General features: G+C 54.3%; 1 protein-coding gene across 1 annotated transcript in view; it reads left to right on the forward strand.

Moving 5' to 3' along the window:
- The first annotated feature begins 1,389 nt into the window (after window positions 1–1,389).
- Window positions 1,390–13,022, forward strand: part of TMEM121 (transmembrane protein 121) — a 37,565-nt gene continuing 25,932 nt past the window's right edge. The window contains exon 1 of the mRNA XM_076338201.1: window positions 1,390–1,442. The gene's annotated coding sequence lies outside the window, so the exon portion shown is untranslated. The remainder of the gene's footprint in view (window positions 1,443–13,022) is intronic.

Below are 13,022 nucleotides of genomic sequence, written 5' to 3' on the forward strand. Positions count from 1 at the left end.
GTAGGAGTGGTGTGAGCAGGGCTGCAGGCTGGCATCCTTCTGCCCTTCACCTTTCAGTGCTGCACTTCCTCAGTGATGAATACAGCTAACTAAGGAGCCACTTCTCCTGGGTCGCTGGTTCTGCACCCCAGGAAACACTCAGACTGAGGCTGGATGGCTAGGACAGGACTCACTGCACTTCAGCCGCTGCTGTCAAAAGCCAAGGTCTGTGGAGTTAAAATGTTTCGCATGCCGTCAGCTCCCGTTCCTGTCACCCACACGCAAAGTGCACCTATGGCAGGGTGCCTTCAGTGCCGTTGGGGTCAGAGCTGCCACCGCAATGCCACTGGTGAAGCATCGTACCTGTGGCTGGGCAGGGCTGGGAGAGGTAGGAAGGCATAGCAGGGGCAGGAGGGGGACTGGAAAATTGATTCTGAGTCAGGGCACATGCCTGGCCTGAGTTCCCCATGGGACGGTGCAGAACCTCTGCTATGGGGAGACAGGCTATGGGGTGGGGGAAAAGACTGGGCAGCCCCCTCCCCATTTTCTACCAGAGCAGCTGAGCCACCCCGGGGGCACAGACAGGAGAAGGGCTTAAGGACAGCATCCTGGACTCTGGGACCGATACAGCTCCCCAGGATGGTGGCAGGGGGTCCTGGTCTCTAGCACTGAGACCAGCTGCAGGGGCTGGGGCTGAGGTCTCTGGGGCTCTAGGGCTGACTGCAGCCCCCAGGGGTGGAGATGGAGGCGGGGGGATGGAAGCAGGGGTTCTGGACTCTGATGTTGCTCTTAGGTCCCAGCGATGGGGACAGGTGTCCCGAGGTCTGGGACCAACCGGCGACAAAGGGACAGGATCCTGGAGGACGGGTTGCTCTCGGGTGCCAGGAACGGGGATGGGGGTCCCCGGCCGCAGGATGGCGGCGGAGGAAACCCCGGCTCCCGGGAACGGGGGTCCCGGGGGACGGGGCTGCGCCCGGGTCCTGCAGACAGGGTGGCGGGCTCGGGGCGGGGGGGAGTCGCAGCCCCCCTCCCGGCGGCGGCCGGTCTCCCCCCGGCGGCGCGGGGCGGAGGGGGCGGTGGGGACGGCTCCCCCCCCCGCCGCACTGGCGCGCCGCCCCGCCGCCCGCCCCCAGCGCGCCTCCCGCGGACGGCGGAGCGCGGCGCGGGGCCGGCGGCGGGGCGGCGGGGCCGGCGGCGGGGCGGCGGGGCCGGCGGCGGGGCGGCGAGCGGCGGCGGGGCGGCCCGCAGCCCCCGACGGCAGCGGCGGCAATGCGGCGATGCGGGGCGGCGGGCGGCGAGGCGGGGCGGCGGGCAGCGCGGCGGGGGCGGCGGGCGCCGCGGGGCTGAGCGGCGGGCGGCCGGGGCTCCGCGGCCCCGGGGGGGGCACCCGCCCGCCCGCCCGGCGCCGCACCCGGCACACGGATTTACGGCGCGGACTGCAGCCTCCGGAGCGGCACCCGCAGGTAAGGCACCGCCGGCAGCACCGGGGGTCCCCGCCGCCCCCGCGGCGTGGCTCCGAGCATCCCCCCGTGCATTAGCGCCTCGCCGGGCTCCGGACGCGACATAAGTTTCCCCCGTTGCGGTCCCACCGGGCACGGTCTCCTTCCACCGCCCCGCCGCTCCGCCATCGGATGCTGCAGGGATGGGGCTGCCCCGGGCTGCGTCCCCCCGGCGGCCGCTCGCCCTCCCCTCCGCTCCCCGCTGTGCCGCCGGCTCCCCCGAGCACCCCGGCTCGGGGTCCCCCTCGGGCGGCGCCGCGCACCGTCCGCCCCCATTGGGGGGGTGCCGGGGGGCTGTGGCCAGGTCGCGGGGGGAGAGCAGAGCCGGCTGCTTGGGCTGATGCGGGAGAAGCCTCTGTTGCTTTTGGACCAAACTTGGCTGCAGGAAACCTGCCCTCAGCCCGGGAGCACCGGGGTGGGACCCGTGGGACGGGGGTGTCCCCAAAGGGCATGCCCAGAGCCTCCTGCTGCTCGGGGTGCTGGGTGCCTCGCCTTGGCAGGTGACCGTCCCAGTCTCAGGGATGCTCTCCAGCTAGGCCTCAGCCGGAGGATGTGAGAGCCGTGTTTGATCTCTGTCCTCTCCAGGGAATGTGAACTCCCTCCAGCCCTCCTTGCAACAGGGCTGAGTGCCGGGAAGCTTGCCTTGCGGGCACGGGTGCTTGCGGTTCCGCGCTGGAAACCCTCTTTGCAGTCGACCTCAGAAAGCCAGCGTGGGAGAGGTGGCATGGCTCGTGAGAGAGGTGGCATGGCCCGGTGGTCACCAGATGCCCTGGGGCATGGTGAGAGGGTCGGCCCTCCTCTGGGGATGCTGAACATGTTCTGAGTCGGACATTCCCCTCTTCTACCCGGCTAGCAGAGGTGCTGCCCACCCGCAGACCTGATGTGCACGGGAGGATGTGGGTACTGCCAGGGGTCCTGCCTCGCTGGCGCTTTCGGGTGTGGATTTTACTCGGAGGGGCTTTCCTGTGCCTGGAAGGTCCCCATTTGCAGCCTTTTCCCCCTTTTTCCTGCATGGTGGCAAACTGTCACCATCGGTCAGGCAGACAGGCTGTGCAGCTGAGCCGTGACTTCCTGTGGGCGTGGGGTATTGATCTGCCGGGCTGGAGCCCGCGTGGAAGTTGTGCTCAGCCCAGCATGTTGCCTGGGGAGTCTGATCTGATGCTCTTGAGCTGGAATCAGGTCAGATCCAGAGTCCTCACTCTGGACACGCCGCTGTCATACTTCTCATTGGGCAGCAAGGCAGCTGTCACGAGGGTTTAGGTGTCCCATGGTGTTTTTTGCCAGGAATCTGGATGCCTCTTTAGCTGTGAGCTGGCTTCACCTGAGCCTACCATAATGCCCAGTCCCGGTACCATCCCCTCTACACCTCCCAAGCCTGCTGAGCCCCGTGGGTCCTGGGTAGCTCCTTGGTCTGACACTGTGCCGGGCTGCATTCAGGCTGCGGGATGTCCACCCTGTGGCTGCACATTGCAGGTGGCACTTCCCCTCTCCTCTGGGTGCCTGTCTGGGTGCAGAGGGTGCCTCGGGCTCATCTACAAGAATGAATGTGAGTGCAAGAGTCTCATCACTGCATGCAAAATCCTCCTCCAGAAATCCCCTTCTCCTGAGCGTCACGGACGTAAGATGAAATAAGCATGGATCCTGCAATTTTAGGGCTCTCTACAGGTTTTGCTGCAACCAACAGTAGACTGGGCTGAATATAAAATGGGTTTTTCTCTGGTTCCCAATGCAAAGCTTTTGCCATCAGAATGAAACAGATGTTTGGCTGCCTGTTTAAGCCAGTTTTACAGAAAATTGCCTCTGGTTAAGACACCAGCAGTACTAGGATCTCCAGCCCCATCCCGTTTACCTCTGTGGCTTCAAGGACTGCCTGTGCATAACTGTTCTTAAACTCCCCTGGAGCTGGCAGAACCAGGGTTGCTGCCAGAGAGGTATCCCCCTGCTCCCTTTAAAAAATAATAAGGGAAATAAATACAAAACACTGTGCAAATGCTGGAGGAGGGTTTCAGAGTGGTGAGCTGAGGAAGTGAGCATGGCTTGGCACAGCATCACGGTTGGAGCTCTAGTCTGGAGCCGGAGTCCCTGACGCTGTATTCCTGTGTCCCCATCCGGCTCTGGGTGCCCTGCTGTATGCTTCAGGCACTCTGAGGAGCTCTTCAAAGGAATTCCAGCGGAGGATCTGGGCCCTAGCTCCTCTGCCACCTCGCTGTGGAAAGGTGGTGGCAGCAGTGGGATATCCCCCAGGAGCGCCGCGTACAGGCACATACCGACCTGGGAGACAGCCCTGCTTATTCAGTTATTTAGCACAAAGATCCAGAGAGAGAGTGTTTTCCCATGCCTGTTTTTCTGCTTTAACAAATTGATAGGTTGCCGCTGATATTTTGCTATGGACCACATAAAAGCACAGCCCGTGCACTGTGGTGGAGCTCATCATCTTGCTGGTTTTTATTTGGCTAATGGGACCGTAATGCTGCCCAGCGGCGGTGGCAGGAGGGAGGTGCAGGTCCTGCCGCAGGCTCGGTGTGTCCCCCTTTGTGCACAGGGGGATGGGAGCGAGCTCGCACTGGCCCCGAGAGCCATGGCAGGGCTCTGCTGAATCACAGCTACCTGGGCGCTTCCTCTGCCTTCGCAGGTTGCTGCTGGTGCTCTGACAGGTAGCTTTGTGTGTAAATGGGGATTTATTCAAAATTCTTGGGAGGAGCAGCTGGCAATGGAATAGCTCTGTGGCAAAAACATGTATGCATGTGTGTGTGAACTCCAGTCTAAACGGGAGAGGGAAAACATCCAGAGTTATGGAACTAATGCAAATGGAGTTGGCTTTCATCTCTCTCTGAAGCATCCTTTGTGGAAGGCATTTGCATTTCCCCAAAGTCTGTTCCTCCCTACCTGTCCCTCAAGCAAATCCAGAGCTACAGAGCAGCGGAAAGCCTTTTCACAAGCTGAGGGGTGGCTCTCCAGATCTGGAGAGAGGTGAACTCAAAATATTTGAGAAGGAAAGCTCTTATTTTAAGGTAGCAACTCTAGACATGTCAGAGGATTGCACACACAGACTGCAGTGTGCCCTGCTATTGAGCAACCATTCCTGAGCTCCCACCAGGCACCACACACAGGTGACCCATCTGGGAGGGGGATGGAGGGGCTCCTGTTTGCCTCTGACCTCACCCTAGCACAACTCCGGGATGCCACCAGGATGTGCTCCTGCGAGCAGGTGCTCGGAGTGGTCCAGCATCACCCTGTTTAGATGTGCTGGGAGACCCCTGTGGCTCCCATCTAACAGCCACTTGCCCTGGGGTCCCCAGGTGTCCTCTTCCCCCACCCCAAGCAGTGCGGTGGATGGCTGGGGCTGGGGTCTGCAAACAGCTCCAGGGTGGACTGCTGCCATTTTGGAGGAAGCCTCCAGCTCAGCAGAGACACAAACAAAACACGTTTTCATGAGCACTCTAGCAATAGCTATTAGCTATGCTAAAAGGATTAACAGCTCTGCAGGACTCATCAAGTGTTTAAAACATAACTCAAGCATCAAAGGCGGCTCTTATAGACTCACATTTTCACATCAAGTAACTCTGAAAATTCCTATCCAACTTAATTAAAACATCCACTAGGCTTGTTAAAAGCGAAAAACAAAAGCCTTTTTTCCTTAAGCACCAAGCCATTTTGAAGAGAGGAGTTTACAGAAGAGTATGCAGACTTCTTTGTTAAAGAATCACCTTTGTGAAAGTCTCCTATCCCCAGACCACTGTGTCTGACTAATCTCAAGCTTTCCAAAACGGAAATAAATATGTTTTTTGGTTGTATTTTTTTCCTGGCTAGGGACCACAGAAGAAAGATGAAAAAGTGAGAAGAGCTTTGTAGAGAAAGTTAGATAAGAGGGTGGGGGAGTGTCAAAACCAGACCTATAATAGGAAACAAGCCACTGAAGTGCTGGTGAAAGTACCTTTCATCTTGAAGGCTCCAAAGTGCTGTGCAGTGCATGAATACACACAAGATCTGGAAAATAATTGACAACAACTAGTGTCATGAGATGAAGTCACCCCTTTGCTGGCAGCGGAGTCACCACAGGCAGGTCACTGGCTCACCCGCCATCAGTCCCTGACTGCCTCTCTCCTTGCTCTGCTTGCTGGATTTGTCACCAGTGGTGTGAGCTGGCTTGGCCAAGCTATTCTGCAAGACCTGAGCACCTAACAACCCCAGGCCAAAGTTTTAGATGCCACACTTGTGTGACACTTACATGAGGACGTGTGGTCCTGAGCTGGCCCAGTGTGGCTGAGGTGTGATGGTGTTAATTAGCCCCTTCCCAAGCCCCTTCCCTCGTGTCCTTGGTCCCGGGCAGCATCACCATCATCTCCCATAGGGTCGTGATTTAATTCTCCTTCCCTGTGATGTGCCCAGTCTCGGTGACATTGGGTCGTCCCCAGGCTTCAGCATATATCCTTCCTGACCACTCTCACCCTCCTCTGTCTGTCTCAGAGGCCTTAGTTGTTTCAAGTGCCCTGGGGAGACTTAAAATAGGTAGAGAGGCTCCCTCTGTACGAGGTATAACTGGGGTGGTGTCACTGGAACTATGGGTGCATTAAACACAATATTTAAACTTAGTAAATGCTTTTTTGACATCCATAGAGGCCTTGAACATTTTAGGATTTCATCCCATTATGTTAATTTTGTTGGTTTTGATCAATAATGAATTAGCATCACCCAAAGAAGGATTAAATAGCTCCTCTCTTTCCTCTTGTTTACGGCGGGTGAGTTTGATTTCTTCCTCTTCACGCTGTCCTGTGTGGTCAGAGAGTGCCTGGAAGGGCAGTGCTGAGAAATGCCATCAGGAGCAGAGCTGCTCCTACTGCATCTTCCCGAGAAGATTCGCAACATACCTTGCCTCTTTCCTTCCCACTTGTCCATTTTCTTGAGGCAGATTGTAGGACTTGAGCAAACAGCCCCCTCTGGGCTGCCCCTGGGGACCCACCACGCTCCGGTGCTGGGGACAGCAAGCTGCAGTCACGCAGGGCTGGTGGCATGGGAAGGTGTGTGAGCACAGACTTTATGCCCGTGCACTCCATGCACGGTCGGGATGTGAAATGCAGGAATTAGGAGGCAGACAGGATTTTTACATCAAGTGTTTATAGTACCTTCCTCGCTTTGTGTCTAGACATAGCTATAAATGAGGGAGAGGGCTATTACCTAGGAATAAAACTACTGAAACCAGCCCTGGAGAGTTTGTTGCTGTATTTCTAAGGAACTGCGAGATTCCTTATGATTAATGTAACAATATCGAAGGCTATAAACTCATTGCAGTTGGGTACTGAGTCAGGGGACACACTTACAATGTACCTGCCACTTGCAGCTTAGACTAAGCATTAACTATGGTCTCTCACCAGCCCTTGGCCATTCCTAGGGCTGCCGCTCGCTTACAGATCATGGGTTCAGTTCAGCTGACTCCACCAACTGCAATGGCGTAATAAAACAGCCCAGCGATCGCCGAGGTATAATTTCTCATTGCAGTGTGGACCAGCGGTGGTGTGGAGGAGAGGAGAGCAAGTGAGCAGAGCCCGGACTGTGTAGCTCTCTGGGAAACTCTGCCTTCGCGCCTGCTAACTTCAGGCAGGGAAAGCAGGAGCACGTGCGTGGACAGCCTGTGCCACCGCTGACCGCTCTGAGCAGTGCTGTGTGTGTGTGCGTAGTAGTGTGGCGGGGGGCTTCAAGCTCCTGTGCTGATGGGAAACACATGGGATCTGAACCCAGAATGCCCAGTCCCCATCCCAGGCCTGAGGCGCAAGATCATGCCCCATAAATACTGATGGGAGAAGTTAGACTGCAGGGATCTCATTTTTTTGGATGCAAATTCTTTTCTCTGATCTCTGCTTCTACCATGTCCAGCACAGCAGGGTCTCAGCCTCTGCCTAAGGCTTTGCAATACTGTTACAGCATCAGCAAAAGTAATAGAGAAGAGGATGGACTCCCTGGAAAAATGCCATGAAGGAAACCACTGACATGGTCTTGACAGTGTCCACAGCTAGAGCACAAAGACTTATTTAGAGGAACCTATCTATGCTAGGTCTGAATGATGGAGTGGAGTGGCAGGTGATGTCTCTTCTGAGCTCTCGGTTGAAGGGCTGTTATTAGAGGATGAAATAGGGGATAGAAAGGGTCAGACAGAGGTTGGGACCTGTTGGGACCTGCTAGCCCATGGCTGACCTGCCTTCCAAGGGAGGAAGGATGGGAAGGAGCAGCAGCGCGAGCGGTTGGTGCAGGAGGCAGCAGGTGGGGAATTTGGGTCAGCACTTTTTTGTCTGCAGGAGATGCTCCCCAAGTTAGGTTTCCTCCCCCAGGTTAGGTTTCCTCCCCAGATTGTGTGCCGTGTCCAGGCTTTGTTTCCCCCGGGAGTTTTCTTGTGCCACACATTCAAGATTAGGAGGCGCTTGGATAATATGGGCCTCTTAAGTGCCTAAGATCTATTAAAAGCTGCTCTCATTTGACTCCATAAAGAATGCCATTGGGAATACAGCGACGCTTCTTGGGTGTGAGTAAATATTGGCCTTGAATGAAGTCATTGATAGTGGGAGATAAGTTATCAACAGCTGTTTAACCTAATATTACTTCCATACAAGATAACACTGAGCTTTTGCAAGAGGTTAATAACTAGATGCAGAATCCATCACTGCATACAAAGACACCTGACAAACTGCAGCCTTAATTTTTCCCCTGGCGCTTCATTACAGCTGAAGGAGCACGTAGCAGGGAAATGTGCTGGTGGGTCAGGCTTGACTCCAGCAGCAGCCGAAGGCGATGCTGTTGAGCACGTGGCTCTGTGCAGTGGCTGGGGGACAAGTGTGTTTCCCTGCAGGTCTAGCTCCTCCAGATCAGAGGGGCTGGGATGGCATCGCTATAGCTTATATTAGCAGAGCTTTTGCTGCTGATGATCAGGCTTGAATCCCTGTGCTGGGCAATGCCTGCATTGTACGTCTGAGCACAGTGACCATGGAGCAAAGAGTGAAGGAAGGTAGATTATACCTGGCATTAATACAGATATTTGGGAGGCGGTGTCGAAACACAAAGCGTGCATCAGTTACAGATCACAGGATCCCCACGAAAGGGAATGCAGCTGATCCTGTACAAGATTTTAGCCCACAGTTATGGGTATATTTTCCACATCGTCTTAGATGGCTACTGGTCTCTGGTATGTCTGTTACAGACTGCTGTTGGACCTGTAATTCCACAGGGTTTTTAGAAAGAAGAGCTTGGCAAGGGCCAGAAGCACTCAGGTAGATTGGAAAGGCTCTGCTAGCAAGCAGTGCTTGGCTCTGCAGCCAGCTGCACACACCAGACTTCCCCGCAGAAGGGCTTCTCCCCTGGCGTTACCCAAAGCGTAGAGCTGAGGCAGGGGCAATGTCTCCAGCCACCTCCCCACCGCCACGATCTGAGACTACGCGGGCTATTTTAATTATGTTCCTCTCATTTGATCCCGACCATGGATGCCGTGGCCTTTCAGCTTTCAGCTTCACAAGTCAGAGTCATCTGCTAAGGGAAGGGCTGGGGTGGGGGTACGGAGGGAGCGGACCACCGCCTGGCCTCCTCTGCCTGTGGGAGCCGCAGAGCTCCTCGGTGCTTTCCCCGGGCACCGTCCCCAGTGCCGCCTGATCCCTGAGCATCAGCCAGACACGAGGTCACCGGTGTTAACGCCCAGCTAGGACATGCTTTGGGTGTCTCCAGAGACACCAATCGGCTCAGTTGAGCCCTCAGCAGAGGCTCCTGGCAGGAGTTGGGCTGGCGTTCAGTGCTCCTGGCTCCGAGCCCCTGCTTTATCCAGCAGACCACACTGCTGCTCAGCAAAGCTGGCTGCAGATGCTAGGACGGCAGCTGCAGTCCTATTGATCCCTGTGGGGATGATGAGCCCAAATGAAGACCCTTGGGAAATCAGCACAGAATATAAATATCTGGCTGCAAAGCAGAGGCTCGGACTGTGACAGCTCTGCATATAAACCCGTGTGAGGGCCCAGCTGTGCAGAGCATCCACAGAGAGCTTGCTTTGAACGTGGGTTTGATGCTCCGGCTGCATAAGGAAATCTTCATCCCTTCCCACGAGCCCATCACACTTTTTCCTTCTCCCAGAAGAAGCATCTGGAAGTGGATCCAGGTCCCTGCACCCATGGAGGAGACAAGTCCTTGATTCCCTGGGGCCAAGCGGTTCTTCCTCAGGTTGTGAGGCTGGAGGGAGCAAACAGATGAGCAGCTTGGAAACATGCTCTCTCCAAAACTCCAGCGGTCTCGGGGCTGGGAAGGTCAGAGAAAACATTTTTTAGCCCCCCAAAATGAAAGAGAAGTCTCACCATTTCCTACCACTGCAACAGCTGTTGCACAAGTAGATGGGGACATGCACATTTGCAGGCCATGCTGCACTCCTGGTGTTTAAATCTTGTCTATTGAAATAGCTGGGCATAGGGGCTGTGTGTGCCTGAAGGCACTTTGGCCTTGCTCAGGTGCGTTGTAGAAAGCTGCTGCACTACCCAGCATGTTGGGAGCTCTGGGTAGTTGCTTTTGGGCTAGCCCCATTAAATAGTTCATAGCGTTACCTGCTTAGGCAAACACATCTCTGGGGTCTTGCTAGTTAACTCCAGTTAAGAAGAAAGCTGCTATTACTAATCCTTGTATGTGGCTGCTTTTTCCCAACTCAAGCATTTCAGCTGACCTTTTCCCCCAGTGCTGTTTGCAAACCACGCAGCATATGAGCGTGCCCTTGCCCTTCCCACACATGAGACCGAGCAAGATAGCAAACAAATTGCAGGTCCCTGGTTGTCCTTAGCAATTAGCAGATAGCTCAGACTGCTGGCTGCCACTGCCCTGGGATGACTTTTCTGTTCCCTGCGGGTTCATTTCTGCAACAGCAGCAGAGCCGGGTGATTTAGGTTAGCTTTTCTGTAGCCACCCCCTGCCCTTGCACATCATTTACATTGCGAGGTTAAAGTGTAGTCTGATAGAAACTTTATTATTAAAGATAACGGGTTGTTGCGTTATTGAAGTTAGGACAGCCTGGGTTGACCCCTCTGGACTAGTATGCCTACATTTAAAAAGCACAAGAAATTCCTGTAGATCTGCTGGCGGTGTGTGAGTGAGCAGGGCTGGGCAAGTTCTGCATCCAAGCAACTGATCCCTTCTGTGGACTGCAACCTTGCAATTCTCTTCCAGAGCTGGATTTTAAGCTCCTGCTGCAGTTTACCTCTGCGAGCAAGATCCTGGCTGGCAACAGCTTCCCTGCTTTTCTGCATTTCCAGGAGAAAGTGCTGCCTAGTAGTTCTGCTGACAGCACCTCCCCTTGCCCGGCACAGGCTGTGTGCCTGCACTTCGGCTTCCCAATCTGCTGGTACCGCACACCGGTGGTGCTAACGAAGCTTTCATTGATGCTACATGTCCTTTTCCTGGGCAGCTTCCACATTAATTTACCCATGGAGCCATTGGTTCCTATTCTAAAGATTTCTTTTAATCCCTTTGCAAAATATCCAGCTTCTGGTTTGCTCTGGTTTGAATTCCTCTGATGGATCTTAAATTTCAGTGAGCATGACCACTGGTTTTCAGCGTACGGCACAGCAGTGAGCCACCTACAGCTCCTCAGGAAGGGGAGGCTCTTCCTTCCACTCCTCCCCATCCCTTCTGCAGTTACAGTAATATTATCACTGGTTTGTTCAGTTCTTATTTTCTGATAGAAATCAATCTCGTGTTTTCTTTGGTTTCTCCTTCTATTTCTTAGCTTTTCTGATCTTCCCATGTTTTCTGCAGCTGCACAACTCGTCCCACTTCATAGCACAATTTTTCACCTCGCATAGCATCGTGTGCCTTTAGACTTCGGGCAGTGCTTGTGCCTCCCTGGCTGAGGGTGGAGGTCATGGTGGGTCTTAATCACCTCTTGATTAATTCTCCCCTGCCTTCCTGTGTAACCAGGCTTTGGCAGCGAAGCCTCACGGTCCCACGTGAATCTTGCCTCAAATTCATGAGAAGAGAGGAGCATTACTTTGAACTCCTTCTTTGCACCCAAACCTAGCAGGGGGAGTATAGGAATTTTATAGTTGCAAAAGAACTTTGCAAAGCTGCGCTGCGCTCGATTTTCTTGGCAAAGGCAAAATAAAACCATCCAGGGAAGAGGGAAGAAAGAGTAGAGGAAAATGCAGCAGACATCAAAGGAGAAAATGCTGAAGGAGAGGGGAGAGCTGGCACCCTTAATGTGAATTTGGGGGGAATTCATAAACCTGAAGTCAAATAATCATAGAGCTCGGGTAGTTTAGGTCGCATTATTGGGACTCATGGCTCTTTGTTAACCTTCCAGCCACCTGGGTTCAGGTGTCAGCTCAACATCAAACCGCAGCCGATCAAAACTCTCTCTGTTTGAAAAATTGCTGGAAAATTGGGTTTTCAAGTGAATGACTGTGATTTTATAAGGCACCTGCTTTCCTCAATACTGTTAAATCATTCAAGATCAAAAATCTGAAAACGGATATTTGGGCCTGAAATCCAGTACTGGGCTCCAGCTGAAAAAAGCTGAAAAAATGGTGTTGCATTTATTTGTAAGTGAGGAGTCTATTTTTCCCCATGTGCTACAGGGGCTTCCCTTCCCCTGACTCTCCAAAGAGGTGGGGCAGGATCCAGGCACTGCCTTCCCCAGAGAGCAACATAGAAGGCAATTTTGATTATTTCCACAGTGAATAACCTCATTTTTCAGCTATCTATCTCTGCTGGGGATACTCTCCCCCGGCTTGGTGGGACAGGAACATGCAGGGAGAGAGTAAGACAGACGCCGTTGAGCTGGGAAGGACAGCTGGCTCAAGCAGCTCTGGGATGAGCATTGTCCATCACGGTCGTTTATTTGGTTGGGAGAAAAAGTGGAAGCGGGTCTGGGGAGTGAAAGAGGCTTTCCCAGAATAGCTACAACTTATCGGGCGCTGAGAGAGACATGCTGTGCAAGCCCTGGGTCTGCTGTTTTATTTCTGCCTTGCCCCTCTGGAATATAGGAATCACTGCTGGAATGACAGAGGTATCAGATAAAAACATCCGAGTGAGATGTTACTGATGATGGATGCTGTGTGAGGAGTGCATGTCTTGGAAGACGCAGTGGAAGCCTGGGTGAGCAGCCCGGCTGCAGGCAAAGCGACTGAGTTCAGATCAGTGGTGGGTGCTGATGCCACCAAGGCACCCCTGATCAAGGGCTTTCGGTTCCCAGTGGCCTCCTACAAAATTCGTAGCTGCTGTAAGGCTCAGGGTGGCTGACCGCACTTTTGCATTACAGTCACAGCAGAGCGACCTGCTCAGATCAAGTCGTAGCCAAAATGTATGCAATGTCAGGCGTGCGATGTTCTTGTAGCATTCCAGAAACTCGGTGGGACCCTGTAACTGAATGTTTGCCTGATGCACGCAGCGGGGGAAGTTAAGGGTCCCTCCTAAAACTTGCAGCCTGGTGCTGTGCTGCTGCTCAGCACTGAACGGGACGTGCTCTGCCTGTCTCCTGTGGCATGGGGGTCCTTTAGTGGCTGTTGCTGTAAAGATCGTAGGGGATCCTCCAGTGGT

Source organism: Aptenodytes patagonicus, chromosome 5, assembly GCF_965638725.1.
Source record: "Aptenodytes patagonicus chromosome 5, bAptPat1.pri.cur, whole genome shotgun sequence".
Classification (NCBI taxonomy): Eukaryota; Metazoa; Chordata; class Aves; order Sphenisciformes; family Spheniscidae; genus Aptenodytes; species Aptenodytes patagonicus.